The sequence below is a fragment of the Onychomys torridus genome, chromosome 4 (assembly GCF_903995425.1).
Source record: "Onychomys torridus chromosome 4, mOncTor1.1, whole genome shotgun sequence".
NCBI lineage: Eukaryota > Metazoa > Chordata > Mammalia > Rodentia > Cricetidae > Onychomys > Onychomys torridus.
Window position 1 is genome coordinate 108,825,450 of NC_050446.1, and position 21,638 is coordinate 108,847,087.

General features: G+C 38.8%; 1 pseudogene; it reads left to right on the top strand.

Moving 5' to 3' along the window:
• The first annotated feature begins 209 nt into the window (after nucleotides 1–209).
• On the top strand, nucleotides 210–19,773 carry LOC118581899 (annotated as a pseudogene).
• Nucleotides 19,774–21,638: the final 1,865 nt, after the last annotated feature.

Below are 21,638 nucleotides of genomic sequence, written 5' to 3' on the forward strand. Positions count from 1 at the left end.
ACTGGAAGTGAAGGTTTTGGTGAAGTATAAGATGTGGCCTGTAGATGTTCTGCTTGGTGGCCGAACACATGCCATCGCATAGGCTCAGTGAGTGGGATTAGTTACTTTACTATTTAGTGTTAAAAAACAAACTGACAGCTCTCTGCTCCTCCCTGTTCCAGAGACAGCTGCATCTTTTAGTGCAGTGCCCGCCTCGTTCCTGGGACACAATGGTGAAGGTCAGAGTAAATGGATTTGGCCGAATTGGACACCTGGTTACCAGGTCTGCCTTCCAGTCTGGCAAAATTGAAGTTGTTGCCATCAATGATCCTGTGGCTGGTACTGTAGAGGCAGGACAATGAGGCTGATCACATTGCAGCCACACGCAGAAAAAAAGAGACTGAGATGCTTTCTTCTTTAATCCAATCCAGGATCCCAACCGATGAGACAGTGCCACAGAGTAGGTCTTCCTCTTCAGTTAACTATTTCTGACAACCTTCTCATTGGCCCATGAGATTAACCATCATACTGGACAATGTCGTATGGACTACTTTCATTGGTCAGGCGGTTTGCCCACACAGTGGTATTTCCAATTCAAAACAGGGATAGCAAGAAAAGTTAGGTATGAAAACATGAGGAAAATCATGAAATATAGGTAGAAACAGAAGAGATTAAGAAATGCTTTCCTGACTTTTTCTATGGAAATTGTGTGTTTTCTTCATCCTGAAGAGGAACTCAAATCAAACATGTCATCCTTAGTTTCGTCTGACTCCAATCTACGTAGTAACAGATTTAAAAGATATCTCATTGCTCCCTAATAAAGTCTTACACTCTCTTCTTTTTAATTTTCTACCTTATCTCTCAAGCACATCCATCTCACCATAGAAAACAGAAAATTTGGAGTGTCTCATTAGTGGGGCACCGGGCAATTCAAACACTGCAATTCATAACAATGTGTGGCTATTAGGCTTGTAGTCAACAGACTGCATATCCTCTTAGCATATTGTTGTATTCAAGACACTTGAATTTGCAGAAGTGAAAGCAATGATCCCCCCACCCACTCCCACCCACCCCCGCCCTCTCCACTTCTCTCTCTCCTCCCCTCCTTCCCTCTCTCTCTTGCTCTCCCTCCCTCTGTCTCCTTCCCTCCCTCCCTCTCTCTCTCTTTCTTTCTCAATCACTCACTTGATCTCACTCTCTCCCACTCATCCCTTTCCCACTAGTTTGCTCATCCTCACAGAAAAAACACAGATGTAAATGGAATGACAACATTTAAAAATTTTAAGAACTTTTTACTCTAAAGTGATACATAGCAATGTACGTATAGATGGCTTCAATGTTGTAAGACCAGGGGAATTGCATATCTATCACATCAGACTGTATTATTTTGTTTTGTTTAGGAACTGCTTAAAATTCTCTCCATTTGCTATTTAGAAGCTTTTAACTAATTGTTGTCAATTGTAATTTTTCTACTTTGCTGCAGACATTAGACATCTTTTTCGTACTCAACTGAAACCTGTACCTAAAATGATTATGTTTTGAGAGTTGGTAGAGATGGCTGGTTGCTGATTTGATGCCTACTTTGAGGAACTCCCTTGAAGTCTGTTCTTAATTAAGCACAGTGTACAGTTGCTTCTCAAGCAACTGAAGTCAATGGCAATCCAAACATGTAAGTACTTCAAAATGTCAGTTATGGTTTTCCAGCAGTGTTCCCTTCCTTACAAGAGTCACACTGGATTGGAAAAGTTTTGCTTGGAATATATCTTGCATGCCTGTGACCTTCAAACATTCTAGTAAAGCCCCTAAATATAACAAGACCCCCAGCCCCAGGAAAAGATCAGCATTTTTATATGGCATAGCATGGAATTTGTTTGCTCAGGGAATTAGTCTTTTTAATGAAACAGTTTTTCAGCCTTTGTCTTAAAAATTGGAAAACACACTTGAAGTACCTCAAAGCACATAGTGTTCAAAGCATGCCGAGGAAATGGAAACTAGGAGAAATAAAATTATACTGTAGCTATTGAGATAATTTTCAAAGATATGCTTTGAGAGCACAAATAATAGATTGAAAGGCCATAGAATGTGTCAGTTCTGTTATACAGACACAATTGTATCCCACTTCCTAGGAGTGATATAATCACCACATATCTGACTGATAAAAATAGATGGGTGGACTCTATATTTTTACTAAAAGGGTAGTCAGCTCCGGCCTACTGTGGCTTGACCTGACCACTGGTCTTAATCATTCCTATTTCTTTCATCCCACCCATGCCTGACCTAAGAACTTGCCAAAGGAAGCACTATTGGCTACTCCCAGTCCCCTGGAATTCTTCAGAAGTATTTTACAGAGTTGGATCCACACATCTAAGAGCTATATTTTTTGGAGAGTAATTGGCAAGGTACTTTCTGAATGATAGCAGTCTAGCCAAGATTAAGCTTGCAATCAAACTGAACACCTTTCACAATTAAACACTGGTAAGTTATTTATAGACTTAGGATTTATAACTTATTTACTGCCTGAATTGTGTTTGGCTGAATTAATGTGGTTAAAGTATAAGATTTTTGACCACTAGACTATCCCTTTGAGAAATACTTTACTACTTTAAAAAAAAAAATCAAAATTATTACATAAGAGCCATGGAGAAAGGAGAGCATAATTTAAGGAGTACAAGATCAAGGAGCTGTCTTCCAGTGTTGGCAAGAAAAGGCTGCAGTCAGTTGATTTCTAATGAGGACATGCTCCGTGTTTGTTTACCACAAAGTGACTCAAAATGTAGCAGGCATGGGGTGAGTGGGGCCTACTTTTATATTTCAATGTCCTATGCTTTCAACCCCTATACTTCATTTGTAAGTTTAATGTAGAACTCAAGTCAATTTACTGATCAAGTACCTTGGTTAAAAATCTTCCCCAACAAATGCCATAGAGCATAATGATTAAGAAAATAATCTTTAGACTCCAACTGCCTGACTGACAAATTGCTTAACACCAGAAATTCCCTCCAGTATCTTCATCTGCTAAGCTGAAAATAATAAACAGTGGTTAAATGTTTCAACTCTGATAAAATCATTTTAATGCTAGTGTTTCTTTGTTTATATTCTGCATGCCCGAAGACAAATTACATAATTTCTCTAGGCCTGAGTTCTCTCATTTATGAAATGGTAATTATAACAGAGGCCTGCCAAGCCATTCCTGAGTGAAGAAGAATCTAAATTATATACTATGCCAAATTGTCTTCCCAAAAGATTATGGACTTTTTCCACTATCCCTGGGTATTAACAGTTTATTTTTAAACAAATGATGGGATAGCAGTGGGAATTTTCTTAAACAACCCTAAGTTTTCATAGATTTAATAAACATTCTTAAATTATAATTCAAGTGTTTTGGAATTGTTTCTTAACATTGTTTGTATGTTATGGATTCAGAAGAGTTTGCCCTGTTCAAATACCCATTTACTTTGCATGTATTTTCTGAGAGTTTACCATGTATTAGGAACTACCATGGGCACTGTGCAGAGGACTGTGAGCCACTTAAGTAAAAGTAATTGTCTCAAAAGAGTTCATGTTCTTGTGTTGAGATTAATGGTAAACTAATAAATACTTACTGTGGAAAAGAGTAAGACAAGAAAGAAAGGAATACAGCATTCTGTTGTGGGGAAAGTGTTTTTTACAAGGTTGGTCACATACATGACAGAAAAGTACTTAATACTTGATACTTAAGCAAAAGCTTAAAGGAAAGAAGGGGAGGTGGTAGGCATATCTCCTAGGGAAAACACCAGGCACAGTAACAAATAAGCAAGACAAAGCTTTGTTTGAGGAATTTAGCGTCAATCAGCAGACTGATGCTAAGTGAGGCAAGATGGAATCAAAGGAAAAATAAAAAGTCCTTGAATGGCATTGCAAAGCTTTTGACTATATTTTGGCTAACATAGGGGGAAAGCAGACATGTTGTAGGCCATTTTCATGATATGACTTACGTTTTAGCATGATGACCATGTGTTTTATGATGAGCACAGATTCCTTGGTCAAGAATAGAAGCAAGTAGATAATGAAAACATAAAGAATAGTTCAGAAAAGATAATGGCTTTTACAGTGGTGACAGTGCAAATGTTTTGTTGCTCTCTTTAAGATAGAACCAACAAAAATGATTGACAGATTGTGTGTAGTGACCAAAAAGAAATGAATCAAGGACAATTGCACAGATTTGTGCTTGAACATTTAACATTTAAGTTGATGGAGTTTACACTTGGTTTGATAGCAGAGACTTTGTGAAGTGTGGATTTTAGAGAGATTATGAGGAGTTCAGCTTCGGACATGTTAAGGGTTAGAATCATTTAGACATTCTAATATAGATACTATGTGGAGAATTGTATATAAGAGGTCAGATTTCAAGGAAGGGATCTAGGTTAGGGGCACCCATGTAGCAGAAAGTGCATAAATGATGCTTATGCCATATGCCTGGAGGACAATTGCAAGGTAGCAGGTATTGGTAGAAAAGAAATCTTGAGCATTAAACCTCGGAGCAACCCTGAAGAGAGAGTTCAAGGAGATGAATGCAAACAAGCAACAGTATTTGAGAAGGAAAATTCAGTGACTTAGAATGAAACCCAGGAGAGAGCAGTGACCTTGGTGCCAAGTTCAGAAGTGCTTCATTGGGGATGCTGGTGTTGTCAATATGTAAATTCAGCTGATTTCTGTGTAAGGTTGGAGTTGGTGTTATATGGCCTATACAAGAGCAGTTTCATTGGAGCATAAAACTCAAATATTACTGAGGAAGAGCTCAAGACAGGAAGAGGGAAAAATGAGACACAGTAGACAACTCTACTCAGAGCCAGTGCTCTCCTGAAGAGCAGTTACGTTATTCCAGCTCGAAGGCATTTGGAACAAGCAGGGGATTTCTTAATAGGGGAAATTAAAGCATATTTGTTTTTTATGGACATGATCCAATAGAGAGGAAAACTGTTGATGAAGGAGACAGATAGAGCAAAAGCTGGGGTTTTCCTTTCACAAGTTAAAAGGGGGTTATGGAAAAAAAAGGTAGAAATGCTTGCATTGTATTTACAGACAGAAAAACATACTAGAATAAGGTGGTAAGAGGCACATACATTGAAAGGGATGTAGTGGTGAAAGCAGCATGAATTGATTTTTGATTTTTCTATTGTGGAAAGAAAATAGGAAGCAAATGTTGGCATCCAAAGATGAGGTCTGAGCTGGCAAATGAAAACTGCTGGTAGAGACCCAGGTGAAGTAAAGAACAAATGATCTAGGAAAGTGCAAATGGTAGCTTTGTACAGTGTTTGAAGCTAGTGGTGATGAATGAAACTTGTAAGGAAGCCCATTAGTCCAGCCCGAGTGTTTCCCTCCATTTCCATAGGTGCAGGTGTCTACAATGAGAGATGGAATGAATACAAATTGGAGTTTTGAAAAGCAAACAAAAATCGGACAAGTGTTTGCAAACGTAGTATTGTTAGTAAGTCAATCTTTTAATGAAATGGGCCTGTGTGATATTTTTAAATAGTAGAGATGATGAATTATAGTGTTTTGCAGTGGACAAGGAATTATTAGAGTTTGGGCATTTTACAGTTGTAATAGGAATGCATCATTTATTTATATTTAACAGAAAAACTTAAAATATACTTATGTAAAACAACCACTTTATGCTATATCTCATGAAGTTGTAGCTTACATCACCATTGGACACTCTCCTCCATATAGCTTCATGCCTACTTCTCTCCTTAGAGCCTCTCGCTTACCATGAGTGGACCCTGGGAAAGGGACTTGACCTTCTTATCTTGTAGCTGATGATCAGACAGGAAATGGAAGTTGCCAGTTCCTTGAAAGTAGGTCCCATGCAGTGATAGAACTTCATTTCTGCCACATTCTACTGATCAAAGGTGTCACAGCACCTGCTGAGATTCAATGGGAAGGCATAAGATTTTCATGAGAAGAACTCTGATATGGACTTCTAATTGCCAGTGACAGAAATGATGTAAATTTGAGGTCAACTAACTTGTCTTCTCAAGACAGGAAATGGAGGCAATACAGAGCATGCCCGTGGCAGGAGAGAATAAGAACAATGATGGCAGTAAGTAGAGTCCATGCTCTCCTTGGCCTCTTGCTGAAACAGGTGTGCTCTGAACCTGCAGGTCAAGTGCCAGGTATCCACAGTTTCCATATCCTTACACTGAAGTAACTGCTCTTTAAAAAAATAGACGCACCTGATTTGAACCCATACTCATATTTCCTCTTGTTATTCTTCTCTAAGCAACACAGAAGAAAACTGCTTCATACTGTGCAAAATACTTGCACACAACTTAGAGAGGACTTAAAACATGTATGAAGACATATGAAAGTCACCAGCAAATGCTACACCTTTTAAAAATTGATTTGAGTATCTGTGGAGTAGGGTGAGAATATATTCTGGAATAAATCTCTCTTGGTTACCAAAGGATATCAGTATTCCCGCTTTAAAACCTGCCATTAAAGGATATGGACTAGAGGGGTACATATGTAGAAGCAGGTACCTCTGCATCCATACCTGTTGATTCTGCCTAGTTTTCTATGTATGTTTTAATGTTTGGTTTGGTTTTGTTTTTGGTCTTTTTTGTTATTTTTGTCTTTATTTTCAGAGCTGAGGACCAAACCCAGGGTCTTGCTCTTGCTAGGCAAGCGCTCTACCACTGAGCTAAACCCCAACCCCTTAATGTTTGTTTTTAATTTATTTTGTTCTTCACTGTTATTTACCAATCCATTCATTTGTGGCCTATATTTATTATTTTCTTCATTCATAAACTATAGAAACTTACAAGATATATTTTCTTCTACTACCAACCAGTTTCATAGAACATGTTAAATAAATACACACTTAGAAAGGTGCACAGTCAGATTCAGGCTTCAGCAGAGAAGTTTCTTTCTGTAGTAGATGGTGACCTTGCAGAAATTCTCAACTGGCCAAAGCACACAGAATAAGTGCCAGTGGGGTGCTCAGCCACAAGGGGACATCTAAATTACAGACCACCACTCTCACCCCCAAGGCCCAGGAAGCATCAGGGAAGAGGAAGCAAAAATACTGTCAGAGTCAGAGGTTTGGCAGGACCAGAGCAAAACTGTCTTCTGGACATGACAAAACTACAGGAAACATGAACTCACAAGAACTGCACAAGACACAACCAAGATTTAATCTAGTCAGCATCCTAGCATGCAATAGAAATGTTTTCATGGCTCCCCATTCCTAACTGAGAGTCTACAGACTGTTGATGTCTCTCTGGACAGAGGGAATCAATTTTCAAAAGTATAGCTCCTGGCTGGCTGACCATGATCCCACATATGACACCACATCCAGTAGTATATGGACAATACAAATTGAAGTCAATGGGTTATTTTTTTTTAATACAGGTATTTTGGGGAGAGGTGGAAGTGGGGCTGGATTTTAGGGGTGTCACGGATAGGAGCGGGAGGTGAATACTACCAGGTTATATTGTGTGAGCCTCAAATAAATAATAAAAATAGTTTAAAATGTATGCAAAACTAATGTATGTAGCAAATGTATTTTTAATTAAATCTAAGAATTTTCATACGTGTACTATGTATCTTGATTGGATCTGTACTTCCCTCTCCATTCCAACTACCTCCAGAACCCACCCATCATATCTCTCTCCCAACTTTCTGTCTTCCTTTACTTGTTTGTTTGTTTGTTTATCCACTGAATTTATTTAGTGATATCTATTTGTGCATTGGTGTGGGACCATCCACAAGAGAATGGGGAACCAATAGTCACCACACACACCCCAAAAGAAAAGTGACTCTACCTTTCCCAGAACCTACTGAGGTTGCCAGTAGCACCTCAGCTAAGGATGAGCCCTCAGAAGCATCTTCCTCAATCTGTGCTGGAACTGTTAACAGGTCTGATTCATACAGAAATCTGTGTAGGTAACCACAGAAGATATCTGCTCATCAATGCAGCAGCCATTTAATAAATATGGCCATTTTCTCCAAATCTCCCTGCATGTTCTCTCTCAATTGTGATCCCACCCTAGCTCTCCAGATTCCTACTGCTTCTGGGGTTAGTCTCCTTATTTCCTCTGTGGTTTTACTATTTAATCGTGCAGTTTTCAACAGTGTGGATTGCATTTCCCTGTATCCATGTACATATCTCTGTGTGTGTGTGTGTGTGTGTGTGTGTGTGTGTGTGAGCGTGTGCATGCACGTGTGTATTTATGTAAATTTGATTTTTTTCTTTTGCCTTTTTTGTAACATGCTACTTTAATGCAAAATTACACAGCTTTTAACCAATTCTCACTGCTGTGTGTATGGCTTCAAATGCAAAGACATTGCTTACTCAACCATTGGAATGTATTTGGACTATTTCAAGATTGAAATTATTAGAAATAGTAATATGAGCTCTGGCAGCCTGTGTGCATGCATTTTGAGAATGGTATTGAAATGGACTTCATTTAACATAGCTTCAATTTGGCATCAGAAATCATCATATTGTCCAGATATTGAACTACTTGACACTGTCCATGCCACTGGATGAAAATACCTTTAACCACATGCTCCAATGAAAATGACTATGAGTCTTTTAAGCTCTATCCTTCTAAAAATTTATCTCTCACAGTATCCCCATGTGTGTTAGTTTAAGTAATAGTGATGTTCAGCACATTTTCAGGTACACATGCCTTTTTCATACAGACTTCTAACAGTTCCTTATATGTTCAAGAAAAATTATACCTTTTGAATATAAATAAAATAAAATAAATAAAAATTGTAATAAATAAAAATAATTTTACATTCTCAAATACAGTTATCTCTCTTTTAACAAAGGAAATATCAATTTTCTTGTTATGAGTATATTTTGTCTTCCTATTCTATTGTCTAAAATTTACTGACTTAACTTTTGCAATACATATACAATCCATATGGAAATGATTTCATGTGGGATATGGATGTGAATTAAATCTCTTTTCTACAGAACCATGTCCTTTTTTCTGGCTCAGTCCATTGAAAGATCCTACTCTGGAGCTATTGCTCTACAATGTGAATTGTGTGTGTTTAATTATATTGTTTTATTTTTTGAGATTATAATGTAATTACATAATTTTCTCCCTTCCTTTTCCTCCTTCCAACCCCTTCCATGCTTTCTTTCCTCTGCTGTCTTTCACATCCAGGGCCTCTTTTTCTTTAATCACTGCTATACAACATCCATCCTAAATACATAAATACAATCTGCCCAGTCCATATAATGTTACTTGTATTTATTTGTTTTCATGGCTGACCAATTGGTGTTGAGTAACCAATTGATATGCTCTTCCCTGAGGAAGACTATTTCTCCTACTCCCAGAACTCCTTAGCTGCATATAGTTCCTATCTAGGTCAAGACCTGAGATTTCTCCTTATGATGTTAGCTAGTCTAGTGACATTGCCCTTGTTCAGGTCATATTTAGACAGACGTGATTCTGAGACATTGTGGATATAGCTTCTGTGACATTTCTAGAAGAAACAACCTCATACAGAACCCCTGTTCCTCTGGCTCTTATAATCTTTCCACCTCTTCTCCCTCAATGATCTCTGAGCCTTGGGTGCAAGAGATGAGTTGTAGATGTACCTGTTAGGACTATCTCCACAATTATGCATATTGATCAGTTGTGGTTTTCTGCAATGGTCTCCATCTGTTGCAAAGAGAAATTTCCTTGGTGAAGGGTGATAACTATATTTATCTGTGAGTTTAAGGAACAATATTTACAATGTAGTTAGTTATTTTGCCAGTTTAATAAAGTTGTAGGTTCTTTGATATGTTTCCTTGATGATAAATAAAAAGTACACTTATATGTGGGTATAAAAGGATAAATACTTAGAATATATTTAAGGATTATGCTGGTTTGGAAAAGTGGTGGTTGTAGGTTCTTCTCCAAGATCTATGACTTCACTAGCCCTGGGTAGCTGGATAGCTTTCCGGTACCAGGCATGATTTTCCCAAGGACAATTGGGCCTTTAGCTCAAGTATAGAGCTACTGATTACTGCTAAGATATGCATGCCATTATTGCACCCAGTATTGTGCCGTGTTGGTTATTGTTAGGATTTGTCACTGTTTAAGTTTTGTATGACTGCTGGATGCTTCCCTCCTTTTGAAGCTTTGATGGTGACTTTTGGTACTATGAAAGATACACCTCTGGGAGGAGGCATTCAGGTCAGATCTATCTCAGGTCCTCTGAACCTTATGCCAAAAATGCATGATATCTTGAGCAATAGGGTACCTTCTACTTCTGGGAGGCAACCATGAACAATAGCAATAGCCTATATGTTTGGAGAATGTATTAGTCAACAATTGACATCCAAGACGGGAGATTTTCATTTGAACTATATATGTACATGTATACACAGACTTACATGTATTATAGTTTCTTTAGGCAGTTAATAGTATGATTCCCTATGACTTCTTCAGACTTTATTGTTATTTTACCCTCTTACCTCTTACTTTTGTATTTATCTCCACACTCTTCCTAATTAAAGTCCATCCATTTGCTCCATTTCCCCTCTTAAATGACTTGTATCCTGCTATGTTCTGCTCTACTGCTTCCCCACCCCTAGAATGGACCCTTTTAACTTCTCTGGCTTCTGCAGCACCCCAGGTTATATACTCACATCTGAAGATTTGCAACTCAGAATATCAGATGAGATAGAATGCCCAATATTTGTCTTTTAAGTCTGGGTTATCTCATGCAATGTGATTTTTTTTTAATAGATCCAGCTATTTTCCTACAAAGTCCATTTTTTTTTTGGATCTGAATAGTGTATAGTATAATTCCATAGTGTATATGAACCACATTTTTATACAATGGTGAATTTTTATAATTCAAGCATCCCATCTGTATCTATGAAAACTCTGTGGCTCCTTATGTTAGTGATGGTCAGTGAGACCTTTTGTAACAAATATTTACATCAAGTAAAAAAGTACCCAAGAGTGGCTTAAAGCACCTTTTTTGTAATTTCAAATAAAGTTTATAGTCAGCTAATCAGTATATAGCAAGGGATTTTTTAATAACTATTGCCATTTTAACTGGGATTGCCTTGAGCATATAAATTTATTTATTTTTAATAAATGATAGATTTATATACTGGGTCTTCTAAAAATGCACTTAAATTATTCACTTATTTCCTTAGTCTTCTGTGATTTATCTCAGCAACAGTTTATAATGCCCATATAGGAATCTTGGTATTTGATATTTTCACATTTTGCAAATGATGAGTTTTTCATTTTGTTTTCCTTCTTGTGACTGACATAAAATGCACATGGTTGCATAGCACAAGCTATCTTATTTCCAGAACACTGCTTGTGCTAGCCAGGCTTTCCCTTGTTGTTATAAATACCTGGACTTACAGTTGAATAGGAGAAAGGCTTCTTTTTCCTCATGATTTCAGAGGTCCAGTTGGTTGGCTCCACTGGTCTATGGTGAGACAGGGTTGCATAGTGAGAGGATGTGGGAGAGGAGACCTATCAACTCCATGGCAGCTAGAGAGCAGAGAAGACAAGAAGGGACCAAGATGAGATACCTTTGGAGTTACCTGTTTCTCCAGTGAGACTCTTCTTATCCCTGTCTCCTACCAATAATGCCATCAAATTACTAATCTATCAATGGATTAACCCCTTGATGAAGGTTAAGTCCTCATGGTCCAATCATCTCTCAGTAGTATCACGTGCTGGAGGCTATGCCTTGAACATATGAGCCATTGGGAGAAGGAGGAGAACATCCCCTATCCATCAGCAATACCAGTTAAACTTGTTCATCCATTGTACTGACTGATTCTATTATCTTCATTTGAAATGAAATGATGAAGTCACACACTGATAGACTATGGACTGTTTCCCTAAGGAACACTTGAGGAGTCTTGGAGCAGAGAATAATTAAAAAGAGCACCCAACAGAAAGCTGAGCCACAGAGGAGTCCCACAGTTATTTTTGTCAACAGAGTAATACTTCTTGCCTTTACCTTTTTATATTTAAAGTTTAACTTATTGGTCATTATATAATATACACCAATTAAAACTTATTTTAGTATACCATCTTGCAACTTTGTTGAATAAAGTTCATTTTAAAACCCATCATCCCAGAGCAGATGATGCCTTTGAAGCCCTGCATATAGACCCCTTCTCCAGCCCTCCAGAGCTTCCGGATGTGATGAAGCCACAAGATTCTGGAGGCAGTGCCAATAAACAAGCTGCCCAGTGAGGGCCCCAGGCCCACCCACTAGAGACCCATTCCCTCAAAATAAAGATTTGGCTGTCCAAAAAAAACAAAAAACAAACAAAACAAAAACAAAAACAAAAACAAAACAAAACAAAAAACAAAAAAACATCATCCCCAAACATCTCTTGAACATGACTTCAGAACATGGAAAATATCCAATGGGTGACTTTGAAAGACAGGGAAAGAAATAGTCCTAGAAGTTGTCTTCTCAAACTTTTGAAACTTTTTTCCTCAAGCAGAGTTAGAATTTATTAGGAAAAGGTTTTAGAGTTTGGGAGATGGCTCAGCCAGCACAGTTCTTGCCTTGCAGGCATGAAGACCTAAACTTGATCCCCAGAATCCACATAAGATGCCATATGTGATGGTGTAGTTGTAATTCCAGTATGGGGAGAGTAAGAGAAGAACCCAGGGGCTGGATGACTAGTCAGCCAAGTCTACTTGGTCAGTCCCAGGCCAGGGGGAGATACTGCCCCCACCAATACAAGCAAGCAAGCAAATGAACAGAGCCTGAAGAACAACAATAGAGTTTGGTCTCTGGCCTGCATATATGGGGGTTGGCATAGACTGGAGCACAATCATTAATAGAAAGAGAGATGCTTAGCAAAAGAACAGAAAACACTCAAGACATGGGTGCAGATTGCTCTATGAGGCTCTGGAGAGAGATCCACATTCTGAAGGAGAATGAGACTTAAATTTGATTGTCAACTAAAATATAATCACTAGTACTTTTGTAGGTTAGCAGAAATCTCTATACACATTGTAACCGTTAATCTCAAATAAACATTTATAAAATTGCAGTTTTCCATTTATCACCTACTTGACAGAAGAAATCTTAGTCTTTACACACAGTTTTTTTTTTCCTTTCCTTTCATTATGATCTACAATCCAATGTAAACCCTTTTTTGTTTGTTTGTTTGAGGTTTTTTGTTTTTTGTTTTTTCAAACAGGGTTTATCTGTTTAGCTGTGGAACCTATCCTGGAACTCGCTCTGTAGATGATAATCAATAATTTTTCACAAATTTTCTAATTATTCACAAGTAGTATGTCTTTCAAAAGTAGGATGCAAGAAATTAAGTCATAACCAACATCAAAAAGCAAACATCACATGTCACTTGCTGGAACCTGCACCACTCATCAATCTGTGTTGAGTAACAACACACTGAAACAGCAAGAGCTGACCTCAAGCTGGAGAAGGAGATGGAGTTCCAACAAGTACTTGAGGAGCCAGCCTCTTGCACTGCTCGCTGGATCATCGCTTGAGTCCAGCCAAGATACCTTGCTGAGATTTATGAGCAAATGAAAAAGAAGAGAAAAAATTGGCAGAGGACAGGATCACTTGCCTCGTCACTGTCTATGGCATATTCACACCTGGTGAGCAATGACCTTGGTGTTGATGTAATGTGTTTTACAGAAGACCTTAATGAATCCATTCTGTGTTAACACATCAAGATAATACACACACACACACACACACACACACACACACACACACACACACACTGTATTTGCTTTAAAAAGCAAACAATCTGGAGGTGAAAATTGGGAATTTACTGATTGTTGTTCCCTAAAGCAATGAGGGGATATGAAAATTTACAGAAAAGACATACAAACTATTCTGTTATCTTTCTCCAAAAATAAGCTCTTCAAAAGATCCTCCTAATCAGTGTTCTTTAGCTTGTGCACTATCTAGTTTAAATGCCTGTGAGTCTTTTTATCACTGCTGCCTATCTGAGTTGTGGGGAGGGGATGTGAAAGACTTTATTTTTTTAGAATCAGGGAAGGTTAGTAGACTACATAAATAAATAATAAAGTCAAATAAAACTTACAGAATCAAGATAGTATTGAGGAAAGCAAATGGTAGAAAGTAGAACAAAGTGACAGTATGAGAAGCAGGAAAGATACATCTCATCAGCAGGTCCGCCAGGGTCCTCTGCCCACAAAGAGGTAGCCCTTCAGTCCTTACAGCAAGAAAAGGGAAAATTCCTCAAAGCTACACAAGGGTAGGACAGAAGACTTCCCAAAACAATGTACTTTATCCAGTCAGTTTTAAAAGTACTGGAAGAAAAGTTGACTGTTCACCTTTAATTTTTTTTTTTTTTATTGAAAATAGTCTTCTCTCATACAATACATCCAGACTACAGTTTCCCTTCCCTCCACTGCAGCCCAGCTTCCCCACTCCATCTCCCCTTTCACCCACCCACTTCCCCTCTGTCTCCCTTCAGAAAATAGCAGGCCTCCAAGAGACAACAACAAAAATGGCAAAACAAAATGCAGTAAGAAAAGGCAAAAGTCCTTATATTGAAGCTGGAAAAAGGAACCCAACAGCAGAAAAAGAGAGTCCCAGAAGCAGGCAAAAGAGTCAGAGACACACCCACTTCCACTGTTAGGAGTCCCACAAAAACACCAAGCTAACAATCTTAACACTAATGTTATGATAAGAATGGGCAAAAAAAGAAACAGTAGAGTCACATAAAATATGGGACTTTGCATTTTTTCCCTCACATAAGCAAACTTTTTCTAGATTTACTGTCATGTAAAATAGATTTAGCCATTTAAATCATTTCCCCTAGGTGGTATTACATTCATGAGGATGGATGACAAGAATCTGCTCCCTGATGCTGATTTCTTAACAACTAGTGTAAGTTAACTTTATTTCTTTGCGTTGAAAATGTCAGGGTTCTGAAAATTACACAAATTTGTGTTGTAATTACAGTATGAAAAATAGATGGACAATGATTAGGGCAGCCGGTGTGACTGTAGTCTGAAGCATCTCATTAATCACAGCCCAGCCAGATTTCAACATTAACAGAATGCATCATCTTTAATTTCATAGTTACCTTCCAACCCAAATAGAACAAAACATACAATTAAACCACTTAAAATAGCTGGGTTAGGTCACTGTGCCTTTTGGTCAAACCCTTTCCTTTTTGCAAGACAATAGATTTCTTCATAAGAAGTGTCCCTGGCATGCCTGCATGTGAATGCTGCCTACTGGTTTTAGAGCTTCCCTGGAGGGAAAAGTGCCCAAGTTCCCTAAAATAGTTACTGTTTCTTGAGGAAGAACTACTAAATTCAATGCCTCCTGTTGTCCCTGGCCTCACAGGGAATGCCTTCAGTATTCCACCAGGGCATAATTGCTGTTGGGTTTCAGAGATAGCGCTTTATCAGATTGAGGACATTCCCATCTGTTCTTATTATTGAGAATTGTTCATATAAAAGATTTGAATAGAAGGGTACATTTCTAGCATAATAAGGTGATATGAATCTTCTCTTTTTCTCTGTGAATATGGTGACTGTAATCACTATGTTTTAAAAAAATCTTAAACAGTTAATGTATTTTTAGAATAAGCCCAACCTACTTATGATGTTTTTATTACTATTCACCACTGGATATTTGCTTCTAACGTTGTATCTAATATTTTAAGTCATGAAGGCTAAGTAGTAGTTCATCTTATATATATTTTCTTCATCATGTTTTGTCATTGAGAAGTTTCTGGTCTCATAAAGATTACTGAACGACATTTTTCTAGTTTCTAGATGCCCATATAAAGTTTCTGTTATTGTTTTTCAATACATGTTTTGTTAAAACCTAATAGTACTATTTCATTATTTGAGAAAGCTTGGCAAACACTTTACACAAGACAAAACAGTGTTTACAATTTCCTATGTGTCTATAATAATTCAGGGTATTCTTTTAGCTCATTAGGAAAAACACCTGAGTGCGGATTGTCCCTCACTCTCCAGACTTGAATTACAGATTCATTGTTGCTAAGACATATAGGAATGTGTAACTTTAGTTTCCCACTATCCGTTTTATAAGGTTTTGTAATCTGTATTTTTTTCAGAGTTCTACCATTGAGTCAGCATCACTCATCAGTCTGTTTTGCTGCCCTTGCAATGACAGCAGCATCTTTAACAGCACTCACATGTCCCTGGCATCATACATCTGTGTATTTGTTTCACAGACTTCCTTATCTTTCCCTGTCTTGTCAGTTGAGCATCATTTTGTATGTCTTCACTGAAAGCCACATTTTTGCTTTGTTGATATCTCATATTTCATGACCTTAATTTTAGCTTCTATTTTCCCCATTTCTAATGATATTATTATAAAGTGAGTCTAAGTGTGGTGCCTCTATCCAGGCATATATTTGCTTTGGTCAGGTTCATCACCCTAGTACTCTCATCACTGCTTGCTTCTCCATTGCCTTTTCTACAACCCTAAGTACCACTTCCCATTTTAGTTTCATTTTTAAAATATTCATAAACTTAAACCCTTAGCATGATAACTTCAAATCCAACCATTCATTTGCAAATGACACAGTTTCATTCCTTACCATTCCATTATACACATACACCACATTTTCCTTATCCATCTGTAGTGGTATTGTGTTCCCCAAAATATTGTGCACTCTAATAAATTTATCTGGCCACAATATTAAACATAGAGGATAGGCAGTGGTAGCACAGTCCTTTAATCCTAGCATTCAGGAGTCAAAGATCCACCTGGATCTCTGTGAGTTCAAAGTCACACTGAAAACAGCCAAGCATGGTTACTCATGCCTTTAATCCCAGGAAGTAATGGCAGGAGGCAGAAAGGTATTTAAGGCATGAGGACAAGGAACTATAGCTTGGTTAAGTTTTTAGGCTTTTGAGCAGCAGTTCAGCTGAGATCCATTTGGATAAGGACTCAGAAGCTTCCAGTCTGAGGAAACAAGATCAGCAGAGGAACTGCTGAAGTGAGGAAGCTGTGGCTTGTTCTGTTTCTCTGATCTTCCAGCGTTGACTTCGTTACCTGGCTCCAGGTTTGTTTTTATTAATAAGACCTTTTAAGATTCATGCTACATCCATCTGTGGTGGGTATTGTGTTCCCTGAAATATTGTGTGTTCCCTGAAATAAACATATCTGGGGTCAGAGAACAGACAGCCACTAGAACAAAGCCAAAAATGCTGGCTAGAAAATGGGAAGAGTAAACCAAAACAGAAGTTGTGTGGTGGTGGTGCACGCCTTTAATCCCAGCACTTGGGAGGCAGAGCTAGGTAGATCTCTGTGTGTTCAAAGACACAGCCAGCATGGCAGACACACACCTTTAATCTCAATACCAACCATAGAAGACCTGGAGGTCTGTACAAACAGGCAGTGATGAGGAGGTCATGTGGCTGGGTTTACAACCAATGAGAAAACAGAACAGAAAGTCTATAAAAAAGATAGGACACGCGGCGCGAGCAGGCCTACTGGCCCAGTTCCCCTTCCCGGCCCCACGAGGGCTGGACCAGCCGGTGGCCCGCAATTGCCAAACTTCTGCGCCGCCCCCAACTGCACACGGAAGAGCACACAGTCGGACCTGGCCTTCTTCGGGTTCCCGCGGGACCCGGCCAGATGCCAGAAGTGGGTTGAGAATTGTAAGAGAGCAGACTTAGAAGATAAAACACCTGATCAACTAAATAAGCATTATCGACTATGTGCCAAACACTTTGAGACCTCTATGATCTGTAGAACTAGCCCTTATCGTACAGTTCTTCAAGATAATGCAATGCCAACAATATTTCATCTCACCAGTCATTTGAACAATCCACATAGCCGACACAGAAAACGAATAAAAGAATTGAGTGAAGATGAAATTAGGTCACTGAAACAGAAAAAAATTGAGGAAACTTCTGAACAAGAACAGGAAGCTGACAGCAATGCTCAGAATCCCAGTGCAGAAGCAGGGAACCAGCAGGATGGAAATGTGTTACCTTTGACCCTTGAAGAGAAGGAGAACAAAGAGTATCTCAAGTCATTCTTTGAGATTCTGATTCTCATGGGAAAGCAGAACATACGCTTGGATGGGCACGAGGCGGATGAGATCCCAAAAGACCTCTTTGCTCCAGATAACTTTCAGGCGCTCCTGGAGTGCCGAATCAGCTCTGGAGAGGAGGTCCTGCGGAAGCGCTTTGAGACCACAGCGGTGAACATGTTATTCTGCTCCAAAGCACAGCAGAGACAGATGCTGGAGATCTGTGAGAGCTGCATTCAGGAGGAGACGCTCAGGGAAGTGAGAAACACACTTCTTTTCCATCATCACAGACGATGTGGTGGACATAGCAGGAGAAGAGCACTTGCCCGTGCTGGTGAGGTTTGTCGATGAAGCTCATAACCTGAGAGAAGAGTTGGTGGGCTTCCTGCCCTATGAAGCTGATGCAGAAATTTTGGCTATGAAATTTCACACTACAATAACTGAGAAATGGGGATTGAATATGGAGTATTGCCATGGTCAGGCTTACATTGTGTCCAGTGGATTTTCTTCCCAAATGAAAGTTGTCACTTTGAGACTTTTAGAAAAATACCCCCAGGTTGTCTACACACTCTGCTCTTCCTGTGCCTTAAATTCGTGGTTGGCAAAGTCTGTCCCTGTGATAGGGGTATCCGTGGCTTTAGGAACGATTGAGGAAGTCTGTTCATTTTTCCACCGATCACCACAGCTGCTTTTAGAACTTGACAATGTAATTTCTGTTCTTTTTCAGAGCAGTGAAGAGCGGGGTAAAGAGCTGACGGAAATCTGCCATTCCCAGTAGACAGGCAGGCATGACGCCTTTGAAATCTTAGTGGATCTCCTCCAGGTGCTTGTCTTATGTTTCCATGGCATAAATAGCGACACAAACATTAGGTGGAATAACTCGATAGCTGGACGAGCATTCGTACTCTGTAGTGCAGTGACAGATTTTGATTTCATTGTTACCATTGTTGTTCTTAAAAATGTGTTATCTACACATTGGGAAGAATCTCCAGGGACAAACTTCTGATGTCTACTTTGTAGCCGGTAGCTTGACTGCAGTACTGCATTCCCTTAATGAAGTAATGGAAAATATTGAAGTTTATCATGAGTTTTGGTTTGAGGAAGCCACAAATTTAGCAACCAAACTTGACATTCAAATGAAACTCCCAGGGAAATTCTGGAAGTCCCAGCAAGGTAACCTGGAACCTCTGCTAACCTCGGAGAATTACTATAAAGACACCCTCAGTGTTCCAACAGTAGAGCACATTATTCAGGAACTTAAAGACATATTCTCTGAGCAGCACCTCAAAGCTCTGAAATGCCTATCTCTGGTACCCTCAGTGATGGGGCAGCTCAAATTCAACACCTCAGAGGAGCTCCATGCTGAAATGCACAGAAGTGACCTGTCTAATCCTGACACGCTCGCAGCCGAGCTTCACTGTTAGAGAATCAAGTGGAAACACAGAGGGAAAGATATTGACCTCCCATCCACCATTTATGAAGCCCTCCATCTTCCTGACACCAAGTTTTTTCCCAATGTCTATGCCTTGCTGAAGGTCCTATGTATTCTCCCTATGATGAAAGTTGAGAACGAGCGCTATGAAAACGGGCGAAAGTGACTCAAGGCATATTTGCGGAACACTTGGACAGACCAGAGGTCAAGTAATTTGGCTTTGCTTAACATAAATTTCTATATAAAACATGATCTGGATTTAATGGTGGACACATACATCAAACTCTATACAAATAAACCAGAGCTTCCTACAAATAATTCAGAAACCATTGAAAATACCTAAAAGATTTTTAAAATGTCTTACGTTTGCTGTTTGGAAGAAAAGCTGTAGGTATAGTAGGCCAGTTAATCACTGTATACCTTGCGGCTAGACCTCCAGGTGAATGCATCATTAGCTGTTGGTAATCCACATAGTTAAATGGCCCCCGTTGGAACTCTCATGCTTTCAGTATCTGTCTGTTCTTGCAGAAGTTGGCATTGGGAGTGCCAGAATGCCTCCCTGCTAGTGGCACTCTGGAATTGCTTTAGTTAGTCATTTTAGATATAACTTTATCATTGTGGACCCAGTTGTCAGCTGTTGAGTTACTGGGTCTTCGGAAAATGAATTTTATGAGAGATACATTTTATAATGTGTTACGATGAAGTATATCATTGACTTTTGACTTGTAGGAGTTATGGGTGTTTAAAATTTATGGTAGCAGCACTTGAAAGGCAGAAGCATGAGGATCAGAAGCTTTAGGCCAGCGTGGGCTACATAGTGAGACTTTGTCTCAAAAAAAAAAAAAAAAAAAAAACACAAAACACAAGGGCTGGGGTATAGCTTAGTGGAGCACTTGTCTAGCGTGTGTAAGGTCATGCCTCAGCACTGCAAAAGCAACAAAGCAACAAAATCCACCTGTGATGAACAGTCACAGGAATCACAGGGTTTATGAACTCAACCAGCAGGTTTCAATGGAGTTCTGTCAGCATGGAAGGACCTCAAAGGAACAAGTGAATGGCAGAGCCAGGCACTGTTGCTCCCCATTTGGTTGTTGCTGTTCACATTCCTTTGTTTAGCCCACATTTTCATAAGCTTTTTCACAAGTAAATTCACTTCTGCTTCATGATGAAGACAGACAAAGGCCATCCATACAGGCAACTACTGGCTTGTCTGTTTTCTTCAATCTTTTTACCTGAGTATGTCTATCTACTGCCTCATCTTGATTTATAAGCAAAACTTACAAAAATAAATGTTTTGTGGTTTATCTAAATAATGCAGAAAATATTACTGTTATTTTTGGTGAATAGGATCAATTTTGTACAGTTTATTTCAATCTAAATAAAATGTGAATTTTGTTTAAAAAAAAAAAGATAGGACACACAGAAGTAGGTCTCTTGCAGAGAAGAGTGAAGGGTAAGGTTTTCCGCTCTTGCTCTGACCTCGTGGTTTTTAACTCTGCAATTGGTTCTGTGTTTCTTATTTAACAAGACAGTTACCTAAGCAGGTTTGATAATTTGGCTATTGTGTCTCGGTAAACATGAGTGATCAGATATCTTTGCACTAAGTCACATTTGATTCTGTTGGGAATGCGCCTGAAAGTTGTGTGCTGGACCACATAGAGGTTCTATTTTTAACTTTTGAAGAACTTCATTACTGAATCCCACATTGGATGTACTGCTTTACATTTCCACCATTTGTGAGTAAGAGTCCCTCTCTCTCCAGCATCCTCACTTGTGCTTATTGTTTGCTTTACTGGTAATAGTTACTTTGAGCAGAATGATAGGGAATCTTAGTGTGATTGTGAGTTGCATTTCCTTGATGGTAAAGTGTACTAAATAATTTTTCATGTATTTATCAGCCACTTAGACATCTTCATGTGAAGAGTGCTATTCCCACTGCTCATTTACTACTTGTATTATTTGTCCTTTTGTTATTTAGGATTTTTAAGGTTTATTTATTTATTATATATACAGAAGAGGGTGCAAGATGTCATTACAGATGGTTGTGAGCCACCATGTGGGTGCTGGGAATTGAACTCAGGTCCTCTGGAAGAGCAGTTGGTGCTCTTAACCTCTGAGCCATCTCTCCAGCCCCTTGTTATTTAGTTTTTAGAGTTCATTATATATTCTTGATATCAATCCACTGCTAAATGAATATATAATAGTTTT